Below are 11,515 nucleotides of genomic sequence, written 5' to 3' on the forward strand. Positions count from 1 at the left end.
ATCATCAAAAGGACTTTTCAATGGCTTATAATGTGGCTGGGCTAACAAGAAAATTGGTTTTTCTGGATCACAAAATCCTTGAGTCAAGAGAATCATAACAACACAATTATTCTTATTCATTCCCAACTTTCTTTTGCCTTTGTATTCGCATTGAGCTTTACTTCTTTTCTTTTCTTTTCTTTTGCACATTTTTTCTTTTAAACTTTTTAGCTCAATGCTTTTCCTTTTTCATGATTTCCCAATAACCCCAAACTTGAACATTTATCAATACCACACAAGATATTCTACTTAACTCAAGGTAAAGATTTTCAATCAAGGGTTCAGTGTATATTCAAGGCTATGGGTTCAAAGGATAGAACACAAAGTGTTCTCTTTTAATAGGCTAACTTTTTGAATTTGGCCAGTAAAAAGGGTTTCAACAAACACGGCCTTTGATCATATGATGCAAAACAAGCAATTGATTCAATCATAGAAAACCTGGGCAAAATCATTCATGCTTTCAAAGTAATAGCATTCAACAATAACAACTCTGGAGCTCAAAACCTCACATATAAGCTCATTCCCATTTGACATACACATCCTGCTTAATTTCACAATCAAAATCATGATATCATGCATTTGTTCACAAATCTTGTGAATCACCTGTATAAGCATTTTAATGTGCACATCATCTCAACATCAATCAGTCAATAAGCATCATCAAACATTACTTATCAAACCATAACAGTTAATAGCAAACCATCATAACAAACCAGATGTTCAATAGAGTACATCAAACCCTAATCTAAAAACAAAAACAGACAAGTTCAGAAAACTTAAACCACAAAAGCATAATCATATGATAGCATTCATCAGTAAATGCTATCTCAGCTCCTCATCAGTCTGAGCTGTCCTCAGTATCTTCCTCCTCCTCTTCATCATCATCATCATATGCATCCTCTTCCTCAGCTTCATCTTCTTCCATATCTCTAGCTGAAGCTTCAGCTGCTTCAGCTTCTCCATGCAATGGTTCTTCTGGCCAAGCTACGACATTATGGAATTCATCCATAGTCCACCTGTGTGCTGGAGGGTTATCATACATCCCCACTATCATCTCAGCCGTGGCCACCTGCCCTCTGTGGATGGACTGCAACTGAGCACCAATAAGAGACATATACATGTCCCTCATCTGGAATGGTTCTGCTTCATGTGTATCAGCAGAAGTCCTGCTCTGTGCTGGCCCTCTACGAGCCTGGCGTGGTGGAACTGGCTGGGCTGCCTCCTCTCCTCCACAGTACTGTCTGTAATAGGCCTCATCTATAGCTTTTCTTGGCCTCTCAAATGGTGGGACAGAAGTGTCCACCCCAGCTAGCTTGCAGAGATGAGTGATCAAAGAAGGATGTCCTAGTGGTGCTTTGTTGTTTGAGGTGTTAGCACACACACTAATCTCATCAGCTATCACCTGCCCAATATTAACATTCAAATTTCTGATAGCACAGTAGATGAATAGTGCCCTGCTGAGAGTGATATCTGACACATGTGAACATGGCTGAATGTTGGCATGAGAAAATGCCATCCAATACTTTGCAAGAGGAGTCAAATCTGTCCTCCTAATGTTCACCACTGCTCCAGATCTATTTCTTTGAAAGTGTCCTCCAGGTATGCATAACACTCTCTCCACATCCTCAAAATCAGCACCTTCCTCCATGCTAAGAGCAAACTGACATTGCTCACCAGCCCACACAGTATCCAGAAAGTTGTTGATAGAATCAGGATCAAACCTGATAACATGGCCTCTGACATAGCCCAAATAATTCTCAGCTGGATGATCACCAATCTTCTTTGCATTGGTGTAGAATTCCTTGACCACAGCTATGTTGGCAGGTGCTGGATAAGTGGCTAGCTTCCCCCAATCATTCCCTAACACTTGCTCTCCAAATTGAGGAGCAAAGTTAGGTATCATTCCAACCTTTCTCTCCATTAGAAGTCTCCTGTCCTGAACCACCCTAAAGTGCTTCTCATGTTTCCTAGAGAGGAACCTGCCATTATGAGGATGCTCTGGTTCCTTTTCCTTCCTCTTGGTTGCCATGGTTTTCAATCTCTTTCCTGAAGAGGATGCCATTCCTGCATTCAAACACAATTACAAAACCACAGAACATGAGGTTAATCATTAGTAAACACAGAACACAACTTCTTTCGAAGCTAAACCACCGCTGAGGGCCAGAATTTCCCCTCAGCGCCACCAGTGCCACATTCAATCACGCAAAAACCAGAAAAAAACCAAGTCTGGCAGAGTGCCGCTCAGCGGTAATTGCCGCTCAGCGGTGATCTGCAGATTTTTGAAAAATCTGTTTTAAAGCTTTCCTAACTCCACCCAAATGCAATTTTCAGTTTTCCAGTACATAATCAAGCAGTTTAATCGGTTCAAACATCAAATATATCATCAAATCATGCATAGAAATCAAAAGCCCTAATCATCATGCTTTGACAATCAAGAACCCTAGAATGACAAAATGCATTTTACTTACTTGGGTGGAGATGCTAGATGATATGAGAATGCTTCCAAACTAGAATGCTCTCTTCCAACCCCAAACTTTGATGGCACACTAGTGAAAAAGTGAGTGGAAGAGAAATTTTTCTAAGAGGGAAGAGTAGAAAGATGTGGAAAACCTAAGAGAATGTGTGTGGAAGTGTTTGTGCAGAGAGAAGCCAGAAAATAAACCCTAAAACGCAGCTTGGGGTATAAAAATACTCTAATGGGCTCGGGTTCCGCTAAGGGGAACTTAAGCCCATCTGCGATAGTACCGCTCAGCGGTAATTGCCGCTCAGCGGCACTTTCGTGAAGTGCTCCTCTCCTTCTTTTCTTGACCTACGTGCCTTCCTAGCATACCCCTCATAGGTTTCCTGCAATCCAATGTTAAAAATGCTTATGCAAACCCTAATTAAAATAAAACAAACAAAAACAATCAATCAACTGGGTTGCCTCCCAGGTAGCGCTTGTTTAACGTCACGAGCCTGACCCAAAATCCACCAACACCCATCAGTAGGTGTTTCAAACCTAGTATCCTTCAGTAGATACTGAACCGCCTAGCATCCTTCAGTAGATGCTGGATCCAACAAAATAATTACAAAATAATGTCCACAATTTAAAAGTTACAAAACCAAATCAAATCAAAAGTTTGTAAATCTACTGGGTTGCCTCCCAGCAAGCGCTCCTTTAACGTCACTAGCTTGACTCAGTAAAGCCCAAGTTCCTTCTTCTTTTTCTTCTTTCTACTGAACTTCTTCAGAAATTTGATCAAACCAGGAACTTGTTGCAGTGTCTCAATCATAGGAACTTTAATCTCCAATTTCTTGAAGATTTCCATAAAGCACTCAAATTCCTTCTTCCTATGATACTTCTTTGGATGGGGACGAGGTTTTTCATATGATTCTTTCTTTTTTTCTCTCGTCCTCTTTCTCTTTTCTCTCACTTTCTTTTTTTCTTTTCTTTTTCTACTCACCTTCTCAATCTTCACACAAATTTTCTCTTCTTCTTTCTCTTCTCTCTCTTTTCTCTCTTCTTTTTCCAACTCAACTTTTTCAACATTTACACTCACTAGCTCTTGACACTCTCCCCTGGGGTTAACCTCAGTATTAGCCCCAAAATCCGTGTCAGGCCTTTCTTCCAACTGCTTGGTAATCTGCCCCATTTGAATCTTCAAGTTCTTAATAGCAGCTTCAGTGCTCTTTTGAGAAGATTCAGTTTTCTGTATAAATTGCTGAAGAATTTCTTCCAACCTTATTGATCTTTCATTAAGTATAGAAATTTGTTGCCATAAGGTAGGTTGCTGCTGGGATTGTACCTGTGCAGCAGTCTTCAACTCTTTGGGTATTTGTGCAAGTATCTTTGTGAGATTCTCCAATTGTTGAGTTAGTATCTTGTTCTGAGCTAGCAAGGCATCATTGGATTGCAACTGCAGAACTCCTTTTTCACTGTTCCACTTATTGTCATTAGTAGTCATGCTTTCAATTATTTTTGTGGCTTCCTCTGGAGTCTTCCATTTGATATTGCCTCCAGCTGAGGCGTCAAGCATCATCATGGTTTGTGAACCAAGACCTCCAAGGAAGACTAGGACTACTTCTCCTTCGTTAAATCCATGCGTGGGAGTCTTTCTTAATAGGCTTTTATATCTGTCCCATGCATGACCTAGTGATTCCTCCATGCCTTGCCTGAAAGATGAGATCTCTTGCTTTCCTTTGTTGACCTTGGAAGAATTGAGTGCCCATATAGTTAAATTCTTGATCGAATTGCATCCTGCATGCATTAGGCACAAAACTCTAGAAAATATTTGTTAGCACAAAAAGATAGAGAAGAAGATATAGATTCAGAAGATAAAAGATTTAGAAGATAGAATAAAATAAGATAGAATAAAATAAAATAAAATCTAACCTAATCTAAAAGATAGAATAAAATAAATTAAAATCTAACCTAATCTAAAAGATAGAATAAAATAAAAATAAAATCTAACCTAATCTAAAAGATAAAATAAAATAAAATCTAATCAAATAAAATAAAATCAAATCTAATCTAATCTAATCTAAAAAGATAAAATAAAATCTAATCTAAAAAGATAAAATAAAAATAAAAACAGAAAAAATAAAAAAACAGAAAACAGAAAAATAAAATAAAATCAAATAAAATACAAACTATAAAATATAAACAGAAAAAAATAAAAAAAATAAAAAAAATTCGAAATTTAAATTAAAAATAAAAAAAATAAGTCAAAGATAATCAATAATCACACAAATTAACCAGTTAAACCAGAGTCCCCGGCAACGGCGCCAAAAACTTGATGGGACAAACTTATTAGCCGTTGCTAGGACTCGGGTTCAATCCCCAAATCCCCGGCAACGGCGCCAAAAACTTGATGGACAAATTTGTAAGCACCAAAATATGATGTCACAAACTTGTTTCACAATCGGCAAGTATGACCGAATCGTTCAAGTAATAAACTTGGTATGACCAAGTATCGTTCTTCCCAAAGGACTCACGGCCTAGTTTAGTTGTGTGGTTTGTTGATTAGCTAAGACTTTTAGGACGAAATAATTGGATTATATTATGCAAGACGAAAAATAAACATGTATGCATGAATTGATCAATGGCAAAGACAAAAGATAAACACTTTCAATGGAATATATGAATGAATATGTTGTTGGGGGTCAATTTCATCTCATCCACTCTCATACAATTTAGGAATTCAACATTCAAATCATCATTGTTAATGCCACTCTCTAATGTACCATTCTAGATGGCTTCTCCCTAATCAAATAGTTCATACAATTCCTAGCATTCCTAATGATTAGTTCATAAACGCAGGAGCTTAACGGCAACCAATATAATATTGTCAGTAAAATATTGGGAGAAATTCCCCGGATCTAGACTTCCCCGTACGTGTCCGTATCGACAAAACCAATAATCATGCATTAGAATGAGTTAAACAATGCAAGCATTGAGCAAAGAGGAAAAACCCTAACTAATGATGAAAGAAAGCATATGTCTTAATTCAAAGATGCAAACAACAGATTCCATATATGAGAGCTTCAAGAGATTACATTGATTCCCCAACAAACATACAAGGTTTAGTTCACCATCGTCATGGTGAACCTAGATGAATTACAATGAAAGAATGAAAGAATAAACCCAATAAAGGTGAAGAGGTAGCCTAAGCATCCAAGATCCTCCTTCAAAGGGGTGAGAAGAGAGAGTGTTTGCCTCGTTTCTGCCAAAGATACTAACTATAGGACGTGCAAGCCCTTATATACTAATTTAGAGATACAAAAGATTACAAAAGTCCAAGCCCATAAAAGTGCCGCTCAGCGGTGGTTGCGCGTCTTCTTTCTTCCCCTCAGCGGCCAGTTTGCCCCTCAGCGTGACTCCCGCAACCTCCTTAGTGCCGCTCAGCGGTAAAATGCCGCTGAGCGGTGCCTTCGACTTCTCTTTTTGCACTCTTTGCTTCCTTTTCTAATGTCACTTCTCTCCTTCTTCACTCTTTTCACCAAATTCACCTTAAAACCTGCACAAAAACACTTAAATCAAGCATAAACCTGTTCGGCTCTCTTATTTCTGAAAATATAAACAAAAGGCATGATTTCAAGCTAGTTTCTAAGTCTAAAGGTTGCTTTTAGTATCAATTTTAAGCATGAAAATAACAGTTTTTCAACTGTTATCATCTATCATTTCAAGGCTGAGGGTAACAGAGCCACTGGCGGCCTCACTTTCGTCGCTAAGGTTTTCGGAATTGCTGGTTAGTACCTCTCTCTCTCTCTTCTCTCTTTCTCTCTCATCATGTGTATATACATGTGTACTATATATATCTCAACCAATTTCTCTATCATTTCAAGGCTGCATCAAGTTTCTCGAGTCTTACTACTTGATTCTCGTTACTAAACGTAGACAGATTGGTGCTATATGTGGCCATGCAATCTATAGCATCAAGGAGAGCCAATTGATAACCATTCCACATGTTTCAATCCAATCTGATTTAGCTCACTCTAAGACTGGGCTCAGGTAGATAACCCTTCCAAAACGTTTACCACATCTAACAACATCAGTTTCTTACCATCACCACGTCTCACTGCAGGTACAAAAAGCTTTTGTCTAGTGTCGATTTGACCAAGGATTTTTTCTATAGTTACACTTACCCTATAATGCAAAGTTTGCAAAAGAATGTTTCTCCTAGCGAAGACGGAGGGATGTCGTATGATAATATATTTGTTTGGAATGCATATTTGACACAAGCAATCAGGTCAAGATGCAATAACACTATTTGGACCATAGCTTTAGTTCATGGTCATTTTAGGCAGGTACGTTACTTCCTTTCTTCCGTTCGTCATTCATTATAGTTTGTTTCTTGTTAAATGAAAGCCTACTTGCTCTTCTTTGAAGCATGCATTTTCATTAAAGATCCATGGTAAATTTACAATTATTTATAGTATTACTGCTGGTAGAGCAAGATGAAAAATGTCTTAACTTCACTATTACTGGAACTCGGGATAGAATAACAAGTGGTTAGCTTCAATACTCACAAAAATATATAGAAACACCACAAACTTAGAACTTTGGTTGTCTCCTCAAACAAGAAAAAAGAAAAAGAAAATAAATACATTTATGATTTTAGAAATATAAAAGATAATTTTTTAGAAGTATTGGCCCCAAATGTCTTCTATATAAATTAATAATTGTGGCTAATTACTCGTAGAAATAAACACCTTTTATAATTTGTTTTCCTCAATTGAAATGCATCAGGTGAGTGTTCCACTCAAGTCAGCATTAAAAATGCACAAAACAAATTTGCCCTTTATAGAGGTTGTCACAAAGGTTTTGGAGGCATGAAAGCTGAACCCCTTTGTATCTAGAAGGCAAAAGAAATAACAGGCTAGCACAAATTTGTGGGTTTCTAAAATCTAGAGGCCCTCAATAACTGGAGGCCTTATGCAAAGGGTCTTTTTGCACGGATTATTCTACATGCATGCTCTTCATCTGTCATGAAAACATAATAAAAAATGTGTGGAAGGATCACTAAGGTCTTTCTTGACTTGTAATAAGGTCTTACTAACAAATAACATGGTTTTACACCACTTAGGGAAACAAGAGAGCATTTGTGTTCTTACTTCATAAACACACATAGATGCACAAGCACACACACATATATTTCAAACTCCTAACTAGCTTTTATTTTCTTTGAAATTATTTTGAACAATAATTATATATATATATATATATATATATATATATATATATATATATATATATATATATATATATATATATATGAACTAGGCAGGTTATTGCTTTAGATACCCAATATTTTCCTCTTTTTGGTGGGTGTGATAAACACTCTAAGGTGTGGAAAGCATTTTTTTTCATTAGGCTCAAAGGTTCTGATGGACAAATTTATGAGCACCAAAATATGATGTCACAAACTTGTTTTTCAATCGGCAAGTATGACCGAATCGTTCAAGTAATAAACTTGGTAAGACCAAGTATCGTTCTTCCCAAAGGACTCACGGCCTAGTTTAGTTATGTGATTTGTTGATTAGCTAAGACTTACAAACGAAATAATTGAGATCTTATATGCAAAAGACGAAAATTAAATATGTATGCATGAAGTTTTGATCAATGGCAAAAAGCAAAAGATAAACACTTTCAATGAAATATATGTATATGTTGTTGGGGGTCAATTTCATCTTATCCACTCTCATATATTTTAGGAATTCAACATTCAAATCATCATTGTTAATGCCACTCTCTAAAGTACCTTTCTAGAAGGCTTCTCCCTAATCACGAGTTCATACAATTCCTAGCATTCCTAATGATCAGTTCATAAGTGCAGGAGCTTAAGACAACCAATATCATATTGGGAGAAATTCCCCGGATCTAGACTTCCCCGTACGTTCCCGTATCGACAAAATCAATAATCATGCATCGAATGAGTTAAACAATGCAAGCATTAAGCAAAGAGGAAAAAACCCTAACTAATGATGAAAGAAAGCATAAATCTTAATTAAAAGATGTAAAAACAGATTCCATATATGAGAGCTTCAGAAGATTACATTGATTCCCCAACAAACATACAGAGTTTAGTTCACCATATTCATGGTGAACCTAGATGAATTACAAAGAAAGAATAAACCCTAAAAAGGTGAAGAGGAGAGTCGTCACCATCTCCCAATCTACCCCCAAGGGGTGAAAAGTGTGTTTCTACTTCCTCCCAGCCAAAGATACAAACCCTAGGACGTGCAAGTCCTTAAATAGGGCATAAAAATAACATAAAACAAGTCCAAGCCCATAAAAACAAAAGAAAACCGGTCCAAGCCCACTTAGAATGGCGCTCAGCGGTATTTTACCGCTGAGCGGTAATACCGCATGATCCATTTTGCCCCCAGCTGCTGTTTTTGCCCCTCAGCGGTGATTTTTGCACCTGAAAAGTGCCGCTCAGCGGTATTTTACCGCTCAGCGCCACTCGGTCACACGTTTTCTGCGTTCTGGTTGGTTTTTCAGCATTCTGGTTGACTGGTTGACTTTTCTGGTTGACTGGTTGACTTTTCTGGTTGACTGGTTGACTTTTCTGGTTTCTGGTTGACTTTTCAGCACTCCAATCATTCGGTATTTCAATTCTTCTTTCAAATCATTCAATTAGCCTACAAAATCAAGGGAATCTTGCATAAAACCATTAAATTCACTTTCAACTCTCTTATTCTCAAAACTAAAGCAAAAATATGATTTCAAGCTAGTTTCTAAGTCTTAAAGGTTGCTTTTGGTATCAAATTTAAGCATAAAAATAACGGTTTTTCAACCGTTATCAGGTTCCAAAACAAAATCTTTCTGTTTGGTTCAATTGGGTAACAAAGGATAATGATACATGTTAGGTTGGCCATTTTAGCTAAGTGATTATAATTCAAAAAATCAATGTCTTGATTCTTTCCTCGCACAAAATATGTGATCATGAAATTAAAGAGATTGAAGCAAAATAATTGTATGAAAAACAATGCAAAAAAACTGATAATTTTGAATTTCAAATCACTGTCTACTATCTCACTTGGTTAGACTGTAAGTGCTAAATTTATGAAATATCAAGTCACATCCATTAATCACAATGAAAGTTATGTCTCATATTAGCTTTGAGTAAATGTATCCACAATTCTAAAATTTCTCATGCTCATATAACATGCAACTTTTTATAATTTAGAAAAAGATTACGAACCTGTGCAACTCCATTACCTCTCTAGCCAGTTGCTAATTGGTCCTCAAATCCAATTGACCATGCAAAGTAAAACATTAGTACTGTATTTCTGGATCCTGTATTTTTTTTAACTTAATGCAATAATGATTGCCAAGTATTGGATAACAGTGAGGGCTGAAAATAGTATATTTTATTGATTGATGAGACAGGCATCTGGTTGGTGGTAATGGGAAGAAATGAGAATTGTCATAAAACTTGTTATCCAAAGATGTTTTGTTGCTTTAAAACTTTTAAACTAATCCACTGTAATATATTTTTAAGTAATAATGGTTTTCAAAATCATTTTGAAGTCATTTCTTATGAGTAGTTTTCAATGAGTAAAATGCATAGAAAGTAATGAAGAGGCCCTTGACTTTCGAGACTATGTTTGTCATTCAATTCATAACATGATTCTATCTTTAGAATCATTATGGTGTTGTCTTGTAAATCCATTTCGTATCCACTTTCATACAAATATAAGAGTGATTTTAATTTTAGACTCAAATATGAATTCCATTAAAGATAAAATAAAGTACTAATATTATAATATATGTTTCAAGAAGAGCAAATCAAAAAGGAAACGGAAATCATCAATAATGCAGCAACTGTTCGGAAATTTTGTTCAGACTTCATTCAATCACGACTTTTGATTGAAATGATCTTCTATGGCTTATAAGAGCTATTTGTGTGTTTCATTTCAATAATTTGTTGCGTGTTGGAAATATAATCAGTCCACATGGTTGTGTAGTCTCTGCTTATTCAGATCTGGACTTAATACTTACAATTGTGCTTAAGGATCGGGTTTGAATGTATTCATTCTTGTCATGTAAGAATCTAGTGTCTCATCTCTGTCCTTGTTGAGGAACGGGTATACTCATATCCACGTTCATATCGACTCTTGTAGTATCTCAAATATTTACTAAAAAAAATTTTTACAAAAAAGAAGTCACATCAAGGGGGCCATGATTGGATTTAATGTTAGGGGGACACATTTTATTTTCTTCAATGTCCAATGTCAAGGAAGAAATGATAATTGCATAAATCTTAAAATAGATTACCAAATAACAATTGCATAAATGTGAAGTAATTGTAGAAAAGAGTAAAAAAAACACATAACTGAAATTTAAGGGAAATTACAACATCTATTTCTTTTGCAAATGTTAAGTGAACCATTGAGAAAAAGAATGAAAAATTGTGAAGCAAAATAAGGGTTCTTAAAATGAAACAAAACTAAGAACTAAAGAGAAAAGATATAAGTGTTTGAAGTTGCCTAATAAACTAAGAGTTTACACCATTGAAATTGAGACTTGAACATTTTCACTTCATAATTAAAAAACAAGTAAAAAACTATCAAATGTGTGCCCTAGAAATGATTTAATTTGATGAAATTGAGGTTTACATTTCCTAAAATGTAATACATCGTTTGATCAAAACCACACAAAGGAAAACAATTGTTACTTGAGGTTGTGATAGAGGGAAAATACCTTTTGAATCTAGTGAACTTAGTGGACATTGAATGAGTTGAACAATTGAGAGAGAAAATGAAAGATTGTGTAGCGAAAGAAGAGTTCTTCAAATGAAACAAAACAAAGGATCAAAGAGAACAATGAAAATAAGATTTTTAGGTTACCTAATAACGAAGTGTGGTTTAGTAATATAAAATGGGTATGGAGATTGGGACAAGACAAATATGCACATACCGTCAGGTTCAATACGAGGATTCCCTGTCAAAATTGGATAGATTTGAACAATATCTATGGGTGTGGTTTATT

The sequence above is a fragment of the Vigna umbellata genome, chromosome 4, assembly GCF_029865625.1.
Source record: "Vigna umbellata cultivar VRB3 chromosome 4, Vumbellata_1.0, whole genome shotgun sequence".
Classification (NCBI taxonomy): Eukaryota; Viridiplantae; Streptophyta; class Magnoliopsida; order Fabales; family Fabaceae; genus Vigna; species Vigna umbellata.